Genomic DNA, 6,840 nt, shown 5'->3' on the forward strand with positions numbered 1-6,840 from the left:
CCAGCAATGAATAGGAAAGAAAAGTTGACAATCTAGTTTATTCCAGGAATGCAAGGGTGGTTTGACAATGGAGGAAAAAAATACATACCTCAAATAGTGTAGAAAAAAGTTTGATAAAATTCAACAGTCATTTATCATTAAAACTAGAAAACTTCAAGTAGAATTTCTTTAACTTGGTAAATGGCACTTACAAAAAACCTACAGCAAACATCTTAATGGTGAATCATTAAACCACTTCCTTGAAGATGATGAGACCACAATTTATTGTCCGCAATATACTGGAAGCTTAGACTGTACTGTAGCAAGAAAAAGCAACTGGGACTGCAAATTCAAATTACCTTATTACCCAAAGATAATCTCCAATGAATCACATCCTCTCTTTGAGAATAGACAGAACCTAAGACTTGCTTCTCGGAGAAGGCAATGGCACCCCACTCCAGTACTCTTGCCTGGAGAATCCCATGGATGGAGGAGCCTGGTGGGCCGAAGTCCATGGGGTTGTGAAGTGTTGGACATGACTGAGCGACTTCACTTTCACTTTTCACTTTCACGCATTGGAGAAGGAAATGGCAACCCACTCCAGTGTTCTTGCCTGGAGAATCCCAGGGACAGAGGAGCCTGGTGGGCTGCCGTCTATGGGCTCGCACAGAGTCGGACATGACTGAAGCGACTTAGCAGCAGCAGCAGCAAGACTTGCTTCTAGCAAATAGAATATGGCAAAGATGATGGGTATAGTCACTCCCTTGACTGGGTTATGGTGTGATCCCTGCGTGCTCAATCGTGTCTGACTCTGTAGACTAGCCCGCCAGGATCCTCTGTGGGATTCTCCAGGCAAGAATACTGGAGTGGGTTGCAATTTCCTCTTCCAGGAGATCTTCCCGACCCAGGGATTGAATCAGCACTTCTGTGGCTCCTGGATTGGCAGGCAGATTCTTTATCACTGAGCCACCTGGTAAGACTGGATGGGAGAGTTCCACTCCCTTTGAAGAAGTAAACTGCCATGTAAGAAGGCCTATGAATGGGCAACATAGCAAGGAACTGAGGGAGTCACTAGGAACTGACAACAACAAAATGAGGACCTCAGTTCTACAGCCTCAAATACCTGAATTCTGCCAGCAATCCTGTGATCTTGGAAGAGAGGTCTAAGCTCTAAAAAGGACTGCAGCTTAACTGACATTAATTGTAGCCTTGTGAGACTGAGCAGGGGACCCAGCTAAGTGACCACAAAAACATGGAGATAATAAGTGTATGTTCTCTTAAGTCACTAAGTTTGATGTACTTTCTTATGCACCAATAGATATTATAAAAAGGAAGAAACAAACTGTCATTATTAAGAGCCTGTGTTTATATAGAAAACAAATCTATAAATTAAAAGAATAGGCTAGTTTACAAGATCGTAGTTGCATGCCTACATACCAGCAACAGATTACATAAAATTTATAAGATACCATTTATAGTATTATAAAAGTCACGAATGAACAGGATATTTATAAAGAAAACTTTTAAAAACTTTAATGACATGTAAGTAATAAAAATTGAAAAATAGGTAAGCAGATGGATAAAAAAGTTCATGGGTAAGCACACTTAGTATCATAAAGATATTCTTCCCAAATTTATAGCTTTAATGAAATTTTATTAAAATTTCTGACAAGGTTTTTTATAGAACTTCACAATTTATGTTAAAATTATAGAGAAAAGCAAAAAACTAAGAAGAGTCCAAACACTCTTGAACACAGATAAGGAATTTGCCTTAATTTTTAAGCTATCAATACTTAGTATAAAGCTATGATGATTAGACAGCAGGATATTACACACAGATAATTAAATTGATAGAAGAGCATAGAGAGCACAGAAACAGGCCCATTAGTACATGGAAACTTAATATATGATAAAATTGGCATTGCAAATCAATGGGAAGAGTGCATATTCAATGAATGGTGTTAGGCCAATTGGCTATCCAACTGAAGGAAAGAGAGTAGATTCTCAACTTCACAGAATACAAAAAAATCCAATTGAATTTGAAACTTAAATGAGAAAGATAAAATTATAAACATGTAAAAGAAAACTTAAAAAAAAGTACGACTTCAGTGTTGCTGCTGCTGCTGCCAAGTTGCTTCAGTCGTGTCCGACTCTGTGCGACCCCATAGACAGCAGCCCACCAGGCTCCCCCGTCCCTGGGATTCTCCAGGCCAGAACACTGGAGTGGGTTGCCATTTCCTTCTCTGATGACTACAGTGTAGACAAGGATTTAAGATACTAAAAGCAGAGACTTGCAGTGGTTAAGAATCTGCCGTGTGACATAGGGGCACAGGTTCAATCCCTGGTGGAGGAGCTAAGATCCAAAGTCCTGCAGAGCAACTAAGCCCGAGTACCACAACTAAAGGAGCCTGCGCTCCACAGTGAAGACCCCGTGTGCTACAACTAAGACCAGATGCAGTCAAACACACAAATATTATTTTTTTTAAAAAGATAACCAAAAGCACAATCTTGAAGAATAATATTAATACATTTGGCTATGTTAAAATTTAGAACTTTAAATCAAAAAAGACACCACCAAGAGTGAAAAGACAAGTGTACAACATGAAGATGAATGCTTCACATATAATCACCAAATGAGTAGTATGTAGAGTTTACAAAGAACTTCTAAAAATCAACTGGAAGAAAACAAATGATTGCAAAGAATATGGTCAAAACATAAAAAGGCATTTCATAGAAGAAAAAATATAAATGGCTAATAAGTATATGGAAAATGTGAGGGAAATGCAAATGAAAACCATATTGAGAAAACAGTAATTCAAAAAGATAGATGCACCCCAATACTTCACAGCAGCATTATTTATAATTGCCAAGTTATGGAAGCAACCTAAGTGTCCATCAACAGATGAATGGATAAAGATGTATCTATACACAATGGAATCCTCAGTTCAGTTCAGTTCAGTTGCTCAGTTGTGTCCCACTCTTTTCGACCCCGTGAATCCCAGCACGCCAGGCCTCCCTGTCCATCACCAACTCCCAGAGTTCACCCAGACTCACATCCATCGAGTCAGTGATGCCATCCAGCCATCTCATCCTCTGTTGTCCCCTTCTCTTCCTGCCCCCAATCCCTCCCAGCATCAGAGTCTTTTCCAATGAGTCAACTCTTCACATGAGGTGGCCAAAGTACTGGAGTTTCAGCTTTAGCATCATTCCTTCCAAAGAAATCCCAGGGCTGATCTCCTTCAGAATGGACTGGTTGGATCTCCTTGCAGTCCAAGGGACTCTCAAGAGTCTTCTCCAACACCACAGTTCAAAAGCATCAATTCTTTGGCGCTCAGCCTTCTTCACAGTCCAACTCTCACATCCATACATGACCACTGGAAAAACCATAGCCTTGACTAGACGGACCTTTGTTGGCAAAGTAATGTCTCTGCTTTTCAATATGCTATCTAGGTTGGTCATAATGGAATCCTACTCAGCCATAAAAAAGAATACGTTTTTGCCATTTGCAGCAACGTGGATGTTGCTGAAATAAGTCAGAAAAAGACAAATGGTATCACTCATATATCACTTATATTTGGACTCTAAAAAATACAACAAACTAGTGAATAAAACAAAAAAGAAGCAGACTCATAGATATAGACAACAAACCAGTGGTTACCAGTGGGGAGAGGGAAGGCAGGAGGGAGCCTATTATGTGATTATTTAAAATCAATCAGAGTGTAAAACTTCTGAAAAGTTTAAAGCACTCTAGAATTTAAAGAATTTTTCAATTAAAAAATTATTGTAAAAACCATATTTACCCTGCTTGGGAAAACCATCTAAGGGATGGAATCTGCGATTAGCTGCTCGCGTTTACTGATCCTGGACTTCATTACTGACTCCCTCAGTTTTGTCTTAAGTCAAAGATTTTGTCAGCAACCAAGAACTTCTGTTCAGTCAATGGTGGGTTTTACTTCCAATTCCAGGGCTTGTCCTAATGCTGAATACGTACGTAGTCAACACCACCTTCGAGGTTGTCTATGTAATCTGCAGTGTTCAATACATTGCTCCATTAAAAGCTCTCCCTATTATAATTTTATTTCAATAATTATTTGCTTGAACTCTTGGTTTGAATGTTAATAAAACAGTATACCTATAAAAAAAATAAAAACCATATTTATTAAGATAACATTTTTGTACTCTTTAAATGGGTAAAAAATTAGAAGTTAGATAATATCACACATATGTTGATGTTGGTAGGAGTGTAAATTGGCAAACACTCTTGGAATTACATAATTATAATCTATAATATATATATTATATACAGATATATAATTATATTACAATTATACATGAAACATTTAATTATATATTTGAATATTTATACATAAATATATAAACATCTATCATCATATGTATACATATTTATATAATCTTTGAACAATCAGTTCTGCTCCTCGTGTATATACCTAAAGAAACACTTGTAGGTATGCGCTGGGAGGCACATAAAAAAATGTTCAAAGTAGGGCTTCTCTGGTGGCTCAGTGGTAAATAATCTACCCAACAATGCAGAAAACACGGGTTCCATCCCAGAACTGGGAGGATCCCACATGCTGAAAAGCAACTAAGCCTGAGTGCCACAAGTACTGAGCCTGTGCTCCAGAGCCTGGGAGCTGCAACTGTTGAGCCCACAGAGTGGCAATTACTGACGCCTGTGTGCCCCAGAGCCTGTACTTTGCAACGAGAAGCCACAGCACCGAGAAGCCTGCCACACTGCAACAAGAGTGGCCCCACGCCTGCGCAGCTAGAGAAAAGCCTGCTCAGCAATGAAGGCCCAGCACAGCCAAAAATAAATACAGAAAATTTTAAAGATAAAAATAAAGGCTAAAAGAAAATAATGTCACCTATTAAAAAAAAAGTTCAAAGTAGTGAAAATCAGGGGAGAAAAGTGCCTGTTGCCTGGAGAGCTAATAAATAAACTGTGGTTTATTCATGCCACGGGACTCTATACAAGCAAAAATGGTGAAAATAGAGCTATACACATCAATACAAATGAATTCAGACATTGAGTGAAAAATAAGTTGCAGAAGAATGTATGTCATATCCTCTTTACAATTCTGAATACATTGCAGAGCATTAAATATGATTGTAACAAAGATCATGAGAATGATAAGCACAGCACTGTTAACTCACAGAGGCAGGAGAGAGAGGCTATGGCACAGGGGAGGGTCGCCCAGGGAGCCTACACACTGCTAACGTTCCATTTCCAAAGTTGGGGGGTAGGGTCACATGTGCTCATTTTCCTCTCACGCTTTAAAAGTTATGTTACAGATCTGCCTTTATATGTAGTAACATTTCATGATATTTAAAAGAATGAATATAAATGGATATATAACTGGAAGATATGCAGAGTTTGGCCATTGGTTTGAAGGATATATCCCCACAGTTGAGACCATGACATTAACGATGTTTTAAAAATATATTTATTTATTTACTTATTTGGCTGCACAGGTCTTAGCTGCAGTTTGTGAACTCTTAGTTGAGGCATGTGGAATCTAGTTCCCGGACCAGGGATCAAACTCGGGGCCCCCTGCGTCGAGAGCCAGAGGGTCTTAGTCAGTGGACCACGAGGGAAATCCCAAGAGACCATGACATTGAAAGCACCCTTTCTTTGTCTACTTTCACACTTGATTCTAAACAATGTACTGTCCTGAGAATCTTGGTCCTAAAGAATATATTATACTCAGATTCTTACCTTGTTCCTATTCTTAAAAGTGCTCTGAAACTTGCTTGAGTAATCAGTTTTAAAGTATGCAAATAAAGACAACAAAACTATCTTAATCCTAAAGTTGCTTTTTTAAAAAAACCTATGCATTTATACCTGTATGCAAATTGCTATTAAATTAGGAAGATTTCATTCTAAGTAACCAGGTTTTAAGAGGCTGAAGCAAACCTTTCTGAAATATGTTAACTCTAGGACTAAGCTATTTCTGAACATGGTATGATTTACAAGGTATCTTAATATCTCCTTGAACTGGAATATTAGTGATGGTGGTGGCGGTGGGGTGGGTAAGTGGCTCTTACTAGGGAAAGCAAACAGTTGCTGGAATACGCTCGTGACTTATAGCCTCTCTCTTTTTTTTTTTTTAATTGTGTTAACTGCAAAAGAAAGGAAGGACTAATGTTTTCCAAGGTTTCAGTAGCAGTTTTATGAAGAAAGAATGTAGTATAGAATGTTAGAAAACACTATGGTTTCTGGAATGAGTACCCCCCTGTGTGTGTGCTCAGTCATGTCCGACTCTTTGTGACCCCATGGATTGTAGCACTCCAGGATCCTCTGTCCATGGCATTCTCTAGGCAAGAATACCAGTTCAGTCCATTTCAGTTGCTCAGTCGTGTCCAACTTTTTTGACCCCATGGACCACAGCATGCCAGGCTTCCCTGTCCATCATCAACTGCCGGAGCTTGCTCAAACTCATGTCCATTGAGTCGGTGATGCCATCCAACCATCTCATCCTCTCTCGTCCCCTTTTCCTCCTGCCTTCAAGCCTTCGCAGCATCAGGGGCTTTCCCAATGAGTTGGTTCTTTTAATCAGGTGGCCAAAGTATTGGAGTTTCAGCTTCAGCGTCAGTCCTTCCAATGGATATTCAGGATGATTTTCTTTAGGATGGACTGGTTGGATCTCCTTGTGTGGGTTGCCATTCCCTTCTCCAGGAGATCTTCCTAATCCAGGAACTGAATGCTGATCTCCTGCATTGCTGGCAGATTCTTCACTGTCTGAGCCACCAGGGAAGCCCGTACCCAACCCAAGAGGGAACATTTCGTGAATCTGATAGTTGTTTACTTTAACCAATTTTCTTTTTTTTGTTTGTTTGTTCTTC

The sequence above is a fragment of the Bos mutus genome, chromosome 12 (genome assembly GCF_027580195.1).
Source record: "Bos mutus isolate GX-2022 chromosome 12, NWIPB_WYAK_1.1, whole genome shotgun sequence".
NCBI classification, from domain to species: domain Eukaryota; kingdom Metazoa; phylum Chordata; class Mammalia; order Artiodactyla; family Bovidae; genus Bos; species Bos mutus.